Raw genomic sequence first — 10,573 nt, 5'->3', positions numbered from 1 at the left:
ACGCGTGTCCGCCTTTTATTGTATCGGGCAGGCTCTGACAAATACCGCTCCCGTACAAAAGGCAGTCCGATGAAACCACAAACCGTCTTCTGTCTCTCCGCCCCTAACGTCACCCTGCTACGTCTCCTCCGCGTCACCCCGCCACCGTGTCCTATGCCACGTCATCAAACCAGTCAGCTACCATGTCACCCTGGCGTACTGCCACGTCACCTTGCCGTACCAGGACCCACCACTGACGTCATGCTGACATCATCACAGAAAAGGCGCAAAGGGAGAAATCGCATCAAAGAAGGCCCGAAATGAGAAACAAGGGCAATTTTCGATGCACGATTAGCGCTTAGCGCTAATCGCGCATCGCTAAGAAAATTGCTCAAAATGGAGAGCTTCCTTGCTCGGCTACCTACAAAACCCAAAAACGCAAATTAAAAGCCAGCCTCAGCCCAGCATAGTTATCAAGTTGCATTTCTCTGCCATTATTTGACAGGATTTCTTCATGTATGTTCATATTCAATCGGCCAGCACCGATAGCATTCTAGAGGCCACAAAAAGCATTTGCAACAGTTATTTTTGCCTTGAAAGGGCAGAAAAGGGGTGATTTGACAGTTTCAAGCATATCAGAGGAAAGATAAAGCCCAGATTCAGTTAAAGAGTATCAGTGAAGCGAAAAAGAGTATCAGATCGACAATATCAAAGCAGGTGAACATTAAAGGCCTCCATCCAAGTCAAAGAAATAATAAAGGCCATTCAAAGCTTATCAAATCAAGATTAGTGCACATTAAAGCTACCTAAAAGTAGCAGAACCGCCTTAGAGGTGCAGATAAGAGATTAAAGGCACAGTTATTGCAGAAACACTGCACCGAGCCACCAAGGACACCATATTAACTCATTTTGATGCAGCTGCCTCCAGCGCAGCTCAAATAAATATCTTCTTGCATTAACTTCAGGACAAGATTAGGTTAAAGAACTCATTTCCCTTAGATATGTTTAAGATCTGTTGTAATATATATTTTTGGATATTTTTCTATATAAACCACCCTAATTCATTGTTTAAAGGGTTGGTTGGTTGATAATCCTCATTCTAGACTTGACTATATACTTTGAGAGTTCTATAATCAAAGACTGTTGGAATGCTTTGGATGAAGAACTGTCTGTTGTGTTGTTTAATGGCCAAAGAGTGACTGTGGAATTCCTGTGCTACTACATGGCTCAATAAGTGTTTTCTTACCTCTGTTTGTAGTTTATATATGTTTACGCCACCATCTAAATAGCAAGAAAGAAGAATAGCTTAGGCTTTGCTTGACTGCACTCTATGCTCAGTTCTTGTTATTTCTATATGTTTTCTTCAGAAATGGTTATGAATATGCATACTTAAATGATCATTTTTACCCTGTTTCTTTCACATATGACTGTTATTTAGGAATTCTTGACTGCTCCTAGACAAACTTTCATTCACTTTCCCTCTCTATTAGCTAATGAAAGATTCTTAGTTGCCTTTCATCTCTGACCTTCATTCCATCTTTATTCCAACCTGATATTGTTCTATGTGTAGCTATCTTGCTCTGTATTCCTCTTGTGACCAAGAAAACGCAACAACAAGCCCTAATCCATGACTCCATGCCCAATGGTTTGAACTTCTCACACTATGCATCCCAACTCTGCTTGAAAACATCATCCTTCCCACCAAAATCAAAACAAAACCCATGTACACCATAACTAGCCTAAAATCAACCCAAAACAAAGTTAAATTTTAAAGAGAGAGCCCTCTCTAACTGCAGGTAGGCTAGGACCTGCAGCCCAAAGATTGGTTTGTGGTTACCTCAGCCATATCCCTTAAGGAGCCAAGGGACAACCTGAGTGATAACAGAAGGATCTAGGAAAAGTTATCCATCATCGCGTTCCTCTGTCACTCAAGGGCTTCTTCGAGTAAGATTTTGAAAGGATCTCCTGCTCCCTCGTCTTTCTTTTCTTCACCCATGGGAGGCTGTCAGGATTTGCGAGGTTGGTCTTGCAAAGGTTTGACCAGCTCAAGCCCTAACTCCTTATATCCCGACCTTGTTGGGGACATGCAAAGAAAAACAGAGAAAGAGAAGACCGCTCTGATACCACTGATCCGAATTTAAATAGGAACACAAAAAATTATAGATATAACCATAAATACAAAGATGCAGCAGAAATAACACTTCATTTCATTAATATCAAATACTGAAATATGCTTACAAACATAATGGAAATAAGACTAGCTTAGGTGATGGTAGCTTATCTCTGAGAAGAGATGTAGTGGCTACATGCCTCTGAACTGTGTTACAATGAGTCTTAAGTGCCTATTTATTATGAGAAAAGATGAGAAAACCCTAAAAAACCAAAACCCTAACCCCAGGAGATGTAACACCAAGAGTTTGTGGGCCCTGTTGGGGCTAGTTGGGCAGCCAACTTCCTGGGGTCATAACTTGGTCATATTATCTCTATTTGGTGTGAACAATACCTTGTTAGAAAGGTCTCTCTGAGTACTACAAGATTTGCCTTAGGCCCTTTCCTTTGGTTATGAGCTTGCAGCGGACCTCAAAAAAACGTTGTTTAGGGTGTCAAAACTACTCCAGAAGTTTAGGACCCGAAAAATTGCTAAAAATAGTAATTGCTGAAATAAACAAGGAAACAAATGAAATTGACTGGAGGTCTAGGTGGGATAGGTGGGTGGCCATCAATATCCACTTGGATCACATGATGGATATGATATGCATGAGGATCATGATGTTATGATGTATATTGACATGTAGTTCATATATTATGTGATTTCATGATATATCTTTGATGCAAATATGTTGATGTTATAACTTATAATGGTATTTCATGAGGTGAAGCATGTAGTTATTGCATGCAGATTTTATAGCACACGTGAGCATGGAGTTGTTACTATTCACAATGTTGTGATAACAACGATGTTATGTTCTCATGATGACATGTGAGAGTAAGCATGTGGATTATTTTTTATGATACTATGATGTTATAACTAATGCATTGGATGTATGTTGAGATGTGGTGATTGACATAAAATCCACAAATGGGCTGAGAGGGCTGGTTTATTTAATGATCTCGTGGGAGCCCATACATATGAGGAAAAATCTGTAATGCCATATGTGTTGGGGACATACTCAATCAACATTACATATGCCAGTAGTTCATTTTTCTTGTATAGCTCTTGAGGGGCTACAAGACCATCTTGAGGAGGCCAAGTGCCTGATATTGGATTGGGATGCCGAAGTCTAGTGGGGGTGTAAGGACTCTGATGCCTAAGGTTGTGCACCTTAGTGAGTGTGGAGGGAGTGGGCCAACCTTTCTAGATGCCTGGAGTACTACTGCATGGAGTACTGAGCTGGGTGCCTGCCTTGGGGCAGATGAGGTCTGAGCCGAGTGCGTGATTTGGTGACAACCTTGGGATATGGTACAAAATGATGACTTTATGTGTGGTTCTGAAAGTGGTAAAAAGGAAAGATATTCATTGGGATTTCCTAGGTATTGTGGAAACTTTTGATGCCTGCTAGTTATACTAGTTCAACAAAGGGTGTGGGGCAAACGTGAAGTAATAAATAACTAAATAAAATAAAACGTTAAATGATTCATCTTAACTTCGAGACAAAGTTCCTTAAAGTGGAGGAGTATGTAATACCCCCTAATAATAATAATAATAATAATAATAAATAAATAAATAAATAAAATAATATTAAAAAATTAGTAAATAAATAATAAACAATAAAGAAAAGACAATAATAGTAAAAAAACAGTAAACAATAAAGAAAAGATAATAATAGTAAATAAATAGTAAATAATAATAATAATAAATAAATAAATAGTAAATAATAATAATAATAATAAATAAATAAAATAGTAAATAATAATAAACGGTAGTTCTAAATAAATATAGATAAAATTAAACTATAAACATAGTAAGAATAAGTAAAGTTAAGAAAAATAAAAAAGTAATAAAATAAGAAAGAGTTAAATTAAGAGAAATATTAAATTAAGTAAACCTTAAAATAAAGAAATAAAAGTTGCATGTTGACACATGGAATGTGTGCATACGGATCCATTTCCATTTTTTGGTCTATTTAATGGACGATGATGAGGATGTGGTTCATCCATTCTCTTGGGCGAAGAGTGTGGTGAGACAAATGATTCCCTAACAGTACTAAGTTGATTGAGGGTTCGAGGGTGATCATCTATAGAAAGATTATGTGCATCTGAGCCTATGGTTGGGTGGAGAGTCGTCCCCAAAAACTTTGTTGCAGTTAGTGGGATTCAAATAGCGTTCAACTCCAAAATCACAAGTAAGGAATATCGTTATTATAGGTAAGTCATATTTGCTCATGTTTATTGAAATTCTATGCTAATTAGTTGAATAGTTGTGTGTTGATTATTAATTGCATGAATGATAAAATTAGTTGTATATTTTAATTCTGGGTTGTTACACTAAATTGGACACAAACTAATTTATCTACACCTAACATATGTAAAAATATTTACGTAATCTAGGTTAAGAGCACATGATTTCTTGTAAGAGGCTGCACGTTCAAAACTGGAGGGGGAAAGATAAGGGGTATTTAGGGTAGGCAACCCCACTATGAAGGTCATTTCAATTGAGGGGAAGGTGTCCCTAAAGGTTCATCTCAACTTGAGGGTAGGTGTCCCCCCTGAGAGGAAGGACATCTCCACTTGGGTTGAAGTCCCCACTACTAAGGACATCTAAGGACATTTGAATTCTAGGGTTAGACATTCACACTATCAAAGGCATCTCCCTTGCTAAGTCATAAATTATAACCAAATTTAAAAATATGAAAAATTATAGGTAGAAAAATACATATTTTTAATTAATTTTTATTACCTTATTATGTATGTAATGAAACATACACACACACACATATATGGTGTAGTCTAATTAAAATATGAAATTGTTTTTTGACCATAATCTGACAATACAATTTGTAGTAAGATTTTGATTCTTTATTGTCCAAAATGCACTTTTGAATGCATAAATAGATTCAACGCCCTAAAAAATCCCTAAAAGAATCGATCTTTGTAGACTAAACAACTGAAATTATGGTTTTTAAAAATATCTACAAGATTTTGGACAAAAATGTTCAAAAAAAAGTTCAAAAAATGGCCATTCCCTCTATTAGTTAGACTACAAGTATATAAACTAGTGAAACCATATAAATTAAATGGCTGGTAAAATTTGATAGACATCAATCCATGATAAGCATCAAAACACTTACTTCATAATACATCTCATGTTGTTAAAAAAAATCATGAAAATTAATTAAATTATAACTTTATTTTAAATTATTATTACTATTTCTTTTTGTAAGAAAGCAAAAATTTTCATCAGATTTTCAAAAAATTACACAGAGTACATGTATGGATTAACACGCGCAAACAATGTCTTAGATGAGTACATTCAGTGTGCCATAACTGTACTAGCCTGGTTCCATTTCCTTTGATTTCTAAGGCCCTGGGATCTCAGGGATGGGAGGTTTGGATCCTTGAAAATGTGAGTTTGAATTCTTCAATTATGCTGAAAAATTAGGAGAAGCTAGAGGTGGAGGAGGAGGAGGGAACTGAATTCCCAAAGCCTCTGACAAGGTTCTCAAAGATAAATGAGCTTGAACCAAATGAAAGCCCATGTTCATAATTCTTCCTTATGCAATTCGTAGGACCTTTTCCTGGTCCCTCAAATGACAACCCAATAAGTTCCTGACAGCACAATGACCTTTTGAGCTTCCATGGCGATGACCAAAAGCCTGATATTCTAAGCCGTATCTTCATCATATTGCTCCACTTTTGGACCATGCCAAGTCGGGGGATACTGGCCACACCCTCGTCCATTCCCACGCTTGACACAACCTCTTTCTTGTACCATGGCTGCCTGGGAAAAATAATAAGGACAATTTTAAGGATGAAAGTTTATCTTAAGGTTTTGAAACCTTGGCGAATTTTGCTAGTCCCTAATACGGAAATTGTAAAATTTTTGATGATATTTTTGTAAAAATATTTAGGTTTCCAATTATTTTATATTAGTCTACATAAAACTTTGACCATTTTGAAGGTAAGATAATTTTATACTAGAAAAATAGTTGAACCTTTTTTTTAGAAAATGGAAATTAATGAATCTATTTTTTGAAAAAAGTATGGAAAATTGTCCCACTTGCCAATATTATCCCTTAAAATTTTCCCTAAAGAATAATTTTTGAGCACAATTCTGATCTCCTTTGTCTTTGTTACCCAACAAATGCAACAAAGGTTGACAATAGAGTCTAGCAAGCTTGACAATGACCATTAACAAAGATTGACAAGGCCAATACAGGAGTGAGTGCAATAGAGGCTAACTACGAAGAGATGGAGCAATGGAGCAAGGCAACAACTGCTTGTGGTAGAGGCCAACAAGCGTAACAGAGACCAGCTGCCAAGGCTAGCGAGAGCTATGAATATTTGCAATAGAGACCAATGAATGTAGCAGAGGTGAGCTACCCGCAGAGTGTAAAAAATGTGGGAATGCATGTTCTCCTGCAAATTAACTCCAAAATCCATGTCTTGAGCGCAATGTAAATTCTTAGGTTCTATATGTGTGCCGCCCTTGCTCTCACCTTGAATGCGAGCTGCACAAGAATATGAGTGAGATCGCTACCCAACCTTGGCCATAAATGTGTTATGGTGTGTGGGCATAAGTGGCATAAATATATGCATTAAGTGAGGAGGCACCCTCATCAGGGTACTACTATTAATTTTAAAAAGAATTAGTATATAAGTTAAATATATACACGATTAAAAAAACTCAACAAGATTCTTTATTTTTCCCTGGGGAGAAATATCGTAATTTTCACTGATTTCAGAAAATTACGTGTTGTAGATGCTTAAAGCATATGAAGAAATGTGGGCAGAGCCACTTACAAACCAATACTCCAGATGAAGTATTCCAAAAAATCCCTCAGACAGGGCAGAAAACAAATGGGTATGTAAACCCCAACAAATCTGCAGAAACAGTGCCAAAAAAACCCCAAAAGGCCAATATTGAGCCCCAGAACAGACCTGTAGAGGATACCCATACCCATTACAAAAACTAGCAAATAAGTGCAGAGGTGCAACACCAAGAAAGAAGCATCCGAACAACTTCAGCTCAGACCCGGCACCGAACCACCATAAGCAGATAAAAGCTCCTGAGGAGAGAAAACGAGAATAAAAAGCTCTAGATCTAGCGGCTCGGACAAGAAAGAGAGGCATGAAATGAGGAAGAGAGCAGCTAGGGTAGCCACTCCTCCCCCGCCCCCTCAAAACTCTCCTCCTAAAGTAGACAAACCAGAGGTAAGAACAACTACCCCATACTTCCTCATCAGCCTGCAGAAACCCCACAAACCCAACCATGTTGTAGCGGCACGAAACAATGCAGAGACAGTCACCTCCACACCCCCGTTCCCTCAACGCTCCAAAAACGGTAGTAGATATGCCAGCGTGCATACAAAACAACACCGTTTGCCACATCAAAGGAACTCATTTGGTCCCAGCCAGTGCAGAGGCGAAACCGGGGGCAGAAGCGGCTAGGGTAGCCTCCTCGCCCTCGCGCAGTGTAAAGCCTAGAGACTAGTAACGAAAAAAAATTTCCCCGCTTCCGCTCCGCTCCATCGGTTCATCAAACCGTCCTTCATAAAACCCAACAAGATTCTTAATCATAAAGCATCACCTTTATTTTACCATGGAGATTCTTAATATTTAAATAGGCTTTGTCACAATATTAGGGGTCAATACTAAGACTTATACATACTATAAATCTAAGAAAACCTTAACTCATTTTATATAACACTTGTTGATACAACATTATTTAATTAATCAATTTAAAAAAACAAAAACAAAAAAACATTACTACTTAAAAAATAAACCCAAACCTTTAATTTATAAATACGACTAAGAATATTTTAATATATTCTATATATAATTTATTATAATTTTATTTTTACATAACTTTAAGAAAACATATACTTGTGATTTAATTTCCTATTCATCATTCACTCTGCTTCACTAAAAGATCTATATAATTCACTGACTCCGCTTCACTACAAGATCTATATAATTCACTCTTATTTTCCAACGCTTGTTCTTAATTGGTTTCTCAAGGGATGTTTGACTTCCTATTTCCTATATAATGAGAGTTGGAATATTGAAATTTTTTTATAATGTAAAATGAAAATTATTTTTTTTAAGAAATTATAAGTTGTTGTAGCGACTACAACCACCCTCCAAATTTTTGTCTTAGCTTCGTTTTGGAGCCTCCCTATCGACCATCCTTAGCAACATGTCTTGCACTATCTAAGTGCATATGACTCAGTTGAGTTTCAGTGGCTTACTAGCCTGTTCTTTCCAACTTGTTTGCCTCCCATCCATAGGCTGACATTCTAGAACTTGGTCATTTTCTGGTTGTTATGCTCACTTGGAAAATTGCACAAATCTAGAGGGGAACCCACCTTCCTCTCCAGAATTGCGTAGACCATCTAAGCAGCCTACTGCTCTCCATAAATGCACAGAGCAAGTAGGTAACCTTCCCTCTGGAAATTGCATAGAGCAACTCATCCCTGCGCTTGCTCTCAAAATTTGCACAGTTTTGGCTGATAGCCAGGGATTCAGCCCAAAAACTACGTAGAGCCTGAGGGACAAACAAACCAGCGTAGCTCAGAAACTACACAAAAGTAACTCCAAGGCTTGCAGTATGCTGCATGTGCTCCCAAACTGATCGATTCCCTCCAGGACTAAGAAATCTTGATTTGCATGCATGGGCTGCTTTTCTCGAAAAAGAAAAAGAAAAAGAATCCCTAGATTTTAGGGATCCATTTTTAGCAGTTGGATGTTACATGCAAAGTCCATTTTAGAAACCTCCCGCCAAGTATCACTTTTTCCTAGATTTGTAGCATGCGCTTCATAAGCCTTGATCTTAGCAAAAATATTTATTTGACGCTTCAAAGCTCATTCCTCACATCGATCTTGGAGCTCTGGCATCCCACATCGCATCTAGGAGCATTCAACACACTCAGCTCAGCTTTTTCTGGGTACCACAGGTGTTCGTTCCTCTCTCAGCAGTACAGTTACAATGACTTCCAAGAGAGCAGGGTCAAATGACATTGTTGAGAGTGCAACTGGAGATGCAATTGAGCAAGTGTCTATGAGCTTGCCCATCCATGAAGACACTAAGTTGTTCATAGACAAAGAGATCAAGATGCAATGGCAGGACATCAATACCTTTACAGGCACATTTGAGGAAAATCTGGAAGACTGTAGGGTCTATGTCAACATTCACAAGTCTAGTTTATACCGGATTGCATGCAGGCATCCTGCGCTTTTGTGCGCGGACATGATTGACTGGATTGTCTCGCATACTAATCCAAAGAGAATGGTGTTGAGCAGTTTCAGTGGAACAAAACTTACTACCTTAAGGGTGAAGGACTTTCAGGAGATGTATCACTTGCCACAGCCAATGATCACGATGGATACACCCTTCACTATATCCAACAACAGTGAAAACTCAAGGGACATCTTGAAGAGCTGGGTGAAAGAGCCGTCCAAGTTCAGGACGACACCCAACTAACTAAGTGTACAAGACAAGGATACTGTGGAAGGCATATTAGCTCTTGGTCATCTTTGCATGTCGCTTATACGACCGAGAGAGCACAGAAACCTTCCCGCGGAGTTGGGTGATTGTGTTGGAACAATTTGTGAGCGAAGGAAGACCTTTCCACTGGTCTGACATGTTGGCTCTTAGGTTGAAGGAATAGGTAATAGAAGCCTGACATCCACCCAAGGGCCAACAAAAGAAGTTATTCATGTCCGCTTACATGATGCAGTCTATGCCCGTCAACAATTCCTAGGCTTGGGTTGGGCATGGACACCTTCGAAAACCTCTGTGCATACTTATTGCAGGTTGTTCTCCGAATGCAACTTCTGTGGAGTTATCATACAACTATCAGACCACTTCGTCACCCCGGTATACATTATGATATTTGAGCAGGATCCACCTTGCATGTCACAGGCAATGACGGAGACATTGATTGACATAGCAGATTGGTATGCCTCACCCCTTGGCACCTTCATCTGGATGTACAATGCGGAGAAGGCTCCGCATGTTTTACCGAAGTTTGCCATGGATAAGCTTGTCATGCAAGAAGTGTCATATCACATCTCAATAGGGTTGTTAGCTAGACTACATACGAATAAGAATGCACCTTGACCCTCTCGTCCTTTTCAGATCGGGTTGTATGAGATCTAGAATCTCAAGCATGTTGAGGTCGAGATAAAGGAATTCAAGAGATTCACCTTCAGCACCAGAAGTTTCAATCTGTATGACCTGCATTGCTTAGTGAAGGACCACTGTGCGAGAGTGCATCATCCTTGGATCCACAGGGCATGTCATTGGCCCGAGGAAAACCCATGGAGATACTTCTATCACTTCTCAAGGATCAATGAACCGGTCAACATCACTGTAGAGTGGTTAGCAAAGCAGAAGGCAATGACATCTCAGAGAGAAGCATCATCAGTGACAACA

Source organism: Pinus tabuliformis, chromosome X (genome assembly GCF_031772625.1).
Source record: "Pinus tabuliformis cultivar Carrire ecotype Pingquan chromosome X, CPIR1, whole genome shotgun sequence".
Taxonomy (NCBI): Eukaryota; Viridiplantae; Streptophyta; class Pinopsida; order Pinales; family Pinaceae; genus Pinus; species Pinus tabuliformis.
This window is presented reverse-complemented; position numbering follows the sequence as displayed.